This window comes from Gopherus evgoodei, chromosome 7 (genome assembly GCF_007399415.2).
Source record: "Gopherus evgoodei ecotype Sinaloan lineage chromosome 7, rGopEvg1_v1.p, whole genome shotgun sequence".
NCBI lineage: Eukaryota > Metazoa > Chordata > Testudines > Testudinidae > Gopherus > Gopherus evgoodei.
This window is the reverse complement of record NC_044328.1, coordinates 98,432,478-98,441,395: the sequence shown is the minus strand read 5'-3', so window position 1 is coordinate 98,441,395 and position 8,918 is coordinate 98,432,478. Positions and strand designations below refer to the sequence as shown.

The window sequence follows — 8,918 nt, the reverse complement described above, 5'->3', positions numbered from 1 at the left end:
TTGCCTTTTGGTTTCTGAGCCTTTAGGCTATGTTTGTAATTTTCAAGCTTTTCACTGCAACTATGAGGGCTAGAAACTCATTTAAAAAAATAAAAGAAAATTCTGATTTCTTCTAACAACATGAATCTAGAGAAGAGCAGAGTCAGCTGAACCAAAGGATGGTTTTAAAAAGATGGAGGATAACTTTGAACTGAATTCTGAAAAGAACAGTGAGAGCTAAGGGCATATTTTGAGGATGAGGAAAAAGCATGATTGAAAAATCAGGAAGGGTAGATCAGAGCCTTTTATTTATCATGCAGTAAAGCACACTAGCATTAGATTTTAATTTCTCATTCTTTTAATGGCAAAATTGCAAGCACATTCACAATGGTTATGAAATTAAGTCACAGTTTTTACCATGTAAGAACTGCAGTTTTAGCCTTTTTAAACAATTGCTGCTACACACCAAGTCAGGAGGGTAAAGACTAATTCCATTTTTACTGACTCAAGGAGAAACAAACATTAAAATCACATTTGCAAAGAAAAGAGAATCTTCCGAATTCTTCTTGCAAATCTTTGTTCCTGAACTCCCCAGCTTCCAGTAAACGACTTACATCTCTGTCAACATGCAAACATTAGCTGCCACAGGAGACTTAAATTCCAGGCATTTTGTTATTTACTGTAAATATTTTCACTCAGATTCCGTGTAAAGATTTTTTAAAAACCCTTGCCCGTCCCGACTCGTTGCTTGACCTTGCTTTGAGATAAGGAGGTGTGGCAGTCTTCAAGTGTGCACTCATATATTACATTCTCACCATGCTCAGTAACTCTTTAACTGCTCTTACCAGTTTCTATTATACTAACAAGCCCATTTGGTTTAGGCAAAAGCAACATTTATAATGTCTTTGTTTTTAGTAAGAATTGTTTGTTCACACATATTAGTAAAAATGTGTGTGTGTGTGTGTGTGTGTGTATATATCTATATCTATACCTATAGATATAGATGTATATATATATACATACATATATATATCTCAAAAGTGTGTCTGTACATCTGGGATAGTGCTTAGATTATCCACAAATACAAAGTTTAATTTTAAAAAAGTCATATGATACATATAGTACATAATCAGCAATAACCAAAACTTAGGTGAATAAATTTAAGAATATAGTTTAGATATTAGCATCCAAGTATTCAGGTACATCACTCATGAAAAGTTGTACAGAGGTGTAGTTGTGGAAAGCAAAATATCAACGAGAAAAGATTGTCCCTCAGTAATTGAGAATTAGGTTAGGCTGTCCATTTGGAAAATACAATCCATCTAGCAAGTATTTCAGTTACTTTCCTTACTGCGCTTCTCATCTGCACTTCAGCTCATCCCTCCTGGTATTGCCCAATGTTCAACAGGATTTTGTTGCAAATCATTTCAGACCTCCGTCATCCATTTTCCCCTCTGCTTTAATCTGCTCAGCTTTTCCAAACTGGTTTCTATTTTAATAAATACATGATCCTTTAACCCCATGTAACTTGCATGCTTACAGTCTTCATTATGGTTTTGGTCTTTTTAAATGGAAACAGAATGAACTCAATCCCAGCTACTTGTGCAGTTACTAGATATACACCCACCTGTTCTCTACTCAGTGTTAGAGCAAGATGTCTCCAAAATATTCACATATACCAGCTCTCTGTAAACCCTATAAGATTCCCTGCACAATTTACTAATCATAAAGGAGTAACAGGAAAAAAATAAACAGAGAATGCAGTACAGGGTCTGGGTGGTGGTCTTCAGGGTGACAGAGTAAGCAAGGCAGAGTGACCATTGGGGCTTTGAGTTAATGTGGAAGCGTGTCTGGGCTGTAACTTTTGGGCCATACGTCTCAGTTTGCCACAGCCTAAATTTGGGACACACACAAATTATCCATGCAGGGAAAGCTGAAATTAAGTGGGATTAATTCCTATAGTGTAACTCTTTTTATAGCCTAATTTCTCAGATTCTTTATGTCTGGTGAAAGTATTTTTTACTAGTAAAATAATTAGATGACATCACATTTATATGGAATATAGATAAGACATCATCTACTCATAAAAGTTGTTCCAAATATACCAGTATAGTATACTTAAGCGGTATAAACCCCTAGTGTGGATCTAGTACACCAGTTTAAAAGGTGTTTATACTGGTATATGTGAGCTCATAAATTTAGTTTCACAGAGTTTACAGACAGAAGAGACCATTAAATCATCTTGTCTGAGCTCCTGCCTAAACCCAGGCCATTCAATTTTATGCCTACCAAGCCAAATGACTTCACTTAAACTAAAGAATTAGTCCTTAAGAGACTAAACTGGTGTGTGCCACAGGTAGAGAACAGGAGAAACCAAGGCACCACAAATGCCCAAGGCTCCTGCGATAGCATAGAATTGATTAGATGAGGCATTCCCAGATGGTCACAGCAGACAATCCACACCTCATGCTGCAGAAGCCCTCTACCCCCCCCCCCCCCCCCCCGCCCCCGGAACCTTGCCAGTCTGACCTGGGGAAAATTCCTTCACAGCTCCAAATTCAGAGATCAGTTAGACACTTAACATGTGAGCAAGACCCATAGCCAGGCATCCAAGACAGAAGATTTTCTGTACCACCTGAGAGCACTGGTCCATCTTTACTAGTAACCTGTCTCTAGCTGTGGCTGATCTGATTGATGATGCTTCAGAAGGGAGATGAAAACAAAACAAACCACCTAGATTACAAGTGTGCATTAGGAGAAAAAGAAATCCTTCCTAGCCTCTGCAGGTGACCAGCTGAAGCTCTGAAGCATGAGAATAGATTATAGTTCTTATAATACAGAGCTACAAGTGTTACGAGCACGTTGAGGACAATTTAGGCCTTGTGTAAATGGGAAAGGTTTTCCAGCATAAGTAGTTATATCGCTATAACCTCCCATATGGATACTCCTTTTGGTATAAGATAATCTTTTTTTTTTGTTTTGCTTACATCACTTGGGGAAAGATTTAAGCTAAAGTGAAAAAAAGCCACTTTCACACAGGAAATACTGGTTTCCACAATGGGTTATACCAACATAACTATGCCTGTATAACTGTAACTACTAAAAAGAACAGGAGTACTTGTGGCACATTAGAGACTAACAAATTTATTTGAGCATAAGCTTTTGTGGGCTACAGCTCATGTAGTCCACAAAGCTTATGCTCAAATAAATTTGTTAGTCAGGTGCCACAAGTACTCCTGTTCTTTTTGCAGATACAGACCAACACAGCTGCTACTCTGAAACCTGTAACTACTAAGTTTCCCATGAAGATGGCTCTTTGGCACCTTTATACTAGTGTATGTTTGGCAAGACGTATATGAGAAAAAGCTTATATCTCCATTTAAACCACAAGTTAAATCTGAAACAGACACAAGGTATTTTGATGAAGAATTTACAGCACAGATGATTACAATCACTCCACCTGACCAAGATGACAGTATGGATTGTGTAGATAATGAGAGAAGACCTCATTTTCCTCAGTTCTCTTATTCAGCCAATGGAACAGCTTAATGTTTTGCCTTTTTTCCCATTCAGAAACAAAACAGACTACATTTTGGGGACCTTACTTCAATGGACACTAGAGAACTGTCTATATTATCTGAATTACAAACTATGTTTGTACTATATGAATTTGTTGGAAGCTTCACAGATTTTGTATTTAAAACAATTCTCTGATGCATTTTTGAGAAGAAAACATTTAAGAATGGATTTAAGTCAAACTTTTATGCTGAATGACTAGGTTTTTAAGACTACGCACCAAAACGGTTTACATTAGAAATAATTAAGATATTCAACATATCACCAGTTCTGAGCAGAAAAATCCCCTTATTTTATTTATTTCATACAGTTCATTATCTAAATATAGAATCTTCACTCTGAACAATTAGATTTATTTAGGAAGCTGTAAAGACTTTAGTAGCTAGTGCAATAATATAAGCAACAAAGTGAACAAACTCTGGAGAGTTGAAAGGTTCAAACTCACTTTGGACAGCAATGAAGTGTCATCCTACTCCAGAAAATCAACTATAGGAACAGCATTAATGGCCTCAGTGAGATAGTTCAAAAGCAACTCTTTCAATTACATAATCACACTCTTAACTGCAATAGTTAAATTGGTACAGAAACTGCTTAGACTAGATTAAACTGTGCTTAGCAAACAAAGGATCCTTTATTTACAGCACAATGAGCTCAGAGCCCACTCTTTTTGTCACAACAATCTTTATGTTATAGATGGGAAGATCAGAAAAAGACAAACAACAACCCTTCCTGAAACCTGATTTGTAGGAAGCAAAAAAAAACTAATTAGAATTAATAATGCTGTCAAAATTGTACTCTGTTGAAAAGCTGGTGGAAATATTCTATAGCCCCTAAAAAAAGACATTGTTCTAAGCAGACCACTAGAATGATCAGAAAGACCTCATCTTTTATGCTCATGAATTATTTAATAGCAGGGGAGATGGAGCTGCCTTGATTATAAACACAATTAAACTGAGTAACCTGGCAAGACAAACAGCCGTTGAGAGGAAACAGGATGCAGTGGGGGAGGGGGAGGAGAGAACTGGCAGAGAGCTCTGCTGCTGAATCAATAATTCTTTGTCAATCAGGAAGGCACCAGAAACCCAGTCTGCAGATTCCCCATCCCCCATTGAGCTTTCTCTCCACCTGGGCATGTCAATCGTTAGCAGCACTAGATGAAAACAGAATGCAAAGTCGTGAACAAATGCCACGCCATATCTCTGGGTGCCTCATCTCTAACATTTGTGCCTCAGAGATTCAGTTCCCCCTCCCCTCCCAGCTCTAGTGCATATAAAATAATGAACTTTTTCAAGCATTTTCCTTTCAGGGCTGCCTCAGCCATTTTCACTGCATTGCAGCAGCAACCGGAGCATGAAAGGTATTATAGAAAACCCTCATTCCCTCTTCTGCAGCAGTAGTAACTCACTTCTGAAAAATAGGGATTATGATGATATGTTCTTTTGACCTTAAATTGTAAGTTGGGTCAGTTACCCCCCACTTCTCACTATTAAATGGTCCTTGTCTCAACTCAGTTTCAGACTCAGTAACTGAATTGGGAATTAGAGGTACTGCTAAATACTAAACTACACAGTAAGACCTCTTAACCAGCTCTGTGATGGAGGTGGTTTGTAGGAAGAAGAGAACTGCTTATTAAAACTCCATTGAAAACTGAAGGGAAAGTTGGGGTGATTTTCCCACCTCTGATGGGATCAGCCCCTGACAGCTGTTGCCTCTGCAGTTCAGTTTGGGGAAAGAAAAATTCCTGCAATGCACCACAGGCAAAAGCATTCCTATACCAATTTCCTGGAATAGGATTCCTGGTCTGCCCTACAAGACCTTCATTCCCATTTCAGATAGCACAGGATGACACAACCCAGGGTTCATTAATGTGCTCAGTATATGGAGGGGCTCAGCAAAGTGGGTGCTGCCTTTTCCTTGGGTAGGTGGTCCTAAGAAAGCATTAAATGGAGAAATAAATGACTAGGATCCCTCAACCTGTCAGCACAAGCACCCTCAAGAAATTGGGCTTCTTGTAGGGTAAGGATGAGAGTGGGGGGTAATTTTGTGAAAGACCCTCACTAAATATTGGTAGCAGCTGCTGACACCTGACCAGAGGACCAATAAGGGGACAAGATACTTTCAAATCTTGGTGGAGGGAAGTCTTTGTTTGTGCTTTTTGTTTTGGGTGTTGTTTGCTCTTGAGACTAAGAGGGACCAGATGTCAATTCAGGCTCTCCAAATCTTTCTAAACCAGATTTTAATGTTTCAGAATTGTAAGTAACAGCCAGGCAAGGCGAATTAGTTTTATTTTTGTTTTCTCAACTTGTAAATGTCCCTTTTTTTGCTGAGAGGATTTTACCTCTGTTTGCTGTAACTTTGAACCTAGGCTAGAGGGCGTTCCTCTGGGCTATACGAATTTGATTACCCTGTAAAGTGTTTTCCATCCTGATTTTACAGAGATGATTTTTATCTTTCTTGTTAAGAACCTGATTGATTTTTCCTTGTTTTAAGATCCAAGGGGTTTGGATCTGTGTTCAGCAGGGAATTGGTGAAGCCTCTCAAGGCTGCGCAGGGAGGGGAAGGTTTTAGGGGGGACAAGAAGTGATCCAGACACTGAAATTTCTGGATGGTGGCAGAGTTACCAGATCTAAGCTAGTAATTAAGCTTAGAAGTGTCCATACAGGTCCCCACATTTGTACCTTAATGTTCAGAGTGGGGAAGGAACCTTGACAGGGGTGTATGTGTGGATATCAGCCTATTGTATAACTGTGTGGATAAGGCTTTATCTTTGAAACAGTCGAAGGCCTGGGCCCAAAATATCTAAAAAAAGCACCTGAAGACTGTTGACAACTCCACTCTTCTGGTCAGATGGATGTCTCCACAGTAAGACTAAAGCTCCTCTGTTCTGGAGACAGAACGTTCTTGGGGGGCTGGTCCGACCGAGACTGTAGAATTAATTCCCCAAGGAATTAAGGACCATCTCAAGCTTTACTGTCTTCTGCTCCAACTGCAAGTGCATTTCTCTAACATAAATACACAGCAATGGATTTAAAGAAACAAACACTGTCAAGACATTCCACTTCACATGCTTCTTTCCCTGGGGCGAGGATTAGAGAACAAACCCCACATGACAGATATGAAGTCACATTGCACTACTAGAAGTGACTCAGATGATGTTTTAAAAAAAAGTTAACGGTACAGAGTTTAAGCATAGAAGTTTCTGGTTATCAGGGAATAACGTACAGATTATCAGCAGGTGTGAAGTCTAGTTTAAAATCGGATGGTGTAAGGAATACATAATCTCAATATCCCTGATTGGGGGTAAAAGGTTAACGGGTCAAAGTACAGACATTGAGCTAGGAGGGTATGTTGTTCATATGATGGCTATGTTCAAGTGTGGAGTATAATGAGTGGATACGATGATGAGGATGGATTGACCCTCATTTGGTGAGATTTAATGTTCAGTGAGTTTATGGTTCCAGTTCATATGGTCCAATGGAAAAAAGTCTCTCAGTCCCTTTCTCATAGTTGATGCATGAAGTCGCTCCGGCTCACTCCTCCTGGTACTGCTTGTGTCTGGTGATGTGTTCGGTGTAGATGTCTCTGGACCATCGGATGGTGTCTGAGACCATGAGGCTGTGATGAGTGACATATAAGAACCTATACAGAATAAAATAGGTGGGAGTAAGAGTGGTGGTGGAAGTTGGAGCAGAGGTGGGATTGGAGTGGGAGCTACAAGAGCTGGTGCAGCATCTCTGCAGAACTTCCTGGACGGTGGACTTTCCCTCCAACGCCCATTAATACTAAGTAGCTGGTGGGGAGACCGGACATGAAGGGTTTGCCTTAATTGCAATACAACTCATTTGTATTGAAGCCTGAGTTGAGGCTACTCAGGTGAGCAAGAGCTGCAGGACCTAGAGAGCGCAGTGATTGGCTATGTAGGCCAAATTTTGAGCCAGGCTCAGCAACCATAATCATGGCCAGATTTCCCAAATGAATCAGCACACTGGGAGATGAGCTCTTTAGAATAAATCCATCTACATGGGTCACAGCAGGAATAGAAGGATATTGAGTGTTTTTTAAAAGGTAGGCCCTTATTTCAGTGCCTAAATGGGAGGCAGAATTATTTGGAGAAAATCTGAGCCCAGTTGTGGAAACTGAGCACTTTAACTCTTTTGAAACTTTGGTCCTGTACAAATAGGATTGTACAGATATGTATTGGGCTTGGATGGATAGATCGTTCCTACAATATAATAGTTTTATTTATAAAGCACACTTCCGGACAAGGTACTGTCTAATACAGGGGCGGGGAAACTTTTTAGCCTGAGGGCCACATCGGGTTTTGTAAATTGTAGGGAGGGCTGGTTAGGGGAGGGGGTCGGGGCCTGTCCCCCACCTATCTGCGCCCCTGACTCCTGCCCCATCCAACCCCCACTTTTCCCTGATGGACCCCCCGGGTCTCCTGCCCAGGGACGGCTCCAGGCACCAGCGGAGGAAGCAAGTGCTTGGGGCAGCCAATGGAAAGGGGCAACAAGTCCAGGTCTTCGGCAGCAATTCTACGGTGGGTCCCTCAGTCCCTGTCGCCGAATTGCCACAGAAGAATGAAGGGGTGTGTCTGAGCTGCTGCCTAAATGCCAATCACCTTTTTTTTTTTTTTTTTTTTTTTTGGTTTGTCACTTGGGGCGGCAAAACTGCTGGAGCCGGCTCTGCCTCTGCGCCATCCACACACCCCCACTCCCTGTCCCCTGACTGCTCCCTGTCGCCCCATTCAATCCCCCCACCTGCCTGACTGCCCCCTCCCTCAGGACCCTTCCCCCATTCAACCCTCTATTCCCCCCACAACCACCCCGACCCCTATCCACACCCCCACCCCCTGACCACCACCCCAGACTCCCCAACCCTCTATCCAATCCCCCCCTGCTCCTTGCCCCCTTACCATGCTTACCCTGCCACCGCCACCACGCAGCTCAGAGCACCAGATCAGGCCGGCCTCTGCAGCTGTGCTGCCCCAGGAGCTCACAGCCCTGCTGCCCAGAGCATTGCACCGGCAGTGGAGTGAGCTGAGGCTGCGGGGAAGGGTAAATAGTGGGGGAGGGGCCGGGGGTAGCCTCCCAGGCCAGGAGCTTGGGGGCCGGGCAGGACAGTCCTGCGGGCCTGCTGTAGTTTGACCACCTCTGGTCTAATATAATAAAGCTACAGTTTAAAGACATAATCATAAAACACCACCCTCATTATAACTCAAACAAATTAACTTAACTAAGGATGAAGAAGTGACAGAGATGGGATGAGCTACCCCTGGGAGGAAGGGAGCTCTCAATTTAGAGTCTTGTCTAAGCTAAGGACAGTATCTGTAACATTGCAGCATACCTCCCTTCCCCCTCCTT

General features: G+C 41.8%; 1 long non-coding RNA gene across 2 annotated transcripts; it reads right to left on the bottom strand.

Moving 5' to 3' along the window:
* Positions 1–1,200: 1,200 nt before the first annotated feature.
* On the bottom strand, positions 1,201–8,593 carry LOC115655422. 2 transcript variants are annotated; one of them, XR_004001387.1, is made up of 3 exons: positions 8,480–8,593; positions 6,368–7,194; positions 1,201–1,468 (listed from the first exon to the last, which is right to left on the bottom strand). It is a non-coding gene; the product is annotated as an uncharacterized LOC115655422 (long non-coding RNA). The 2 variants fall into 2 exon arrangements; XR_004001386.1 differs by lacking the exon at positions 1,201–1,468 and adding an exon at positions 4,157–4,705.
* Between the last annotated feature and the right edge of the window lie 325 nt (positions 8,594–8,918).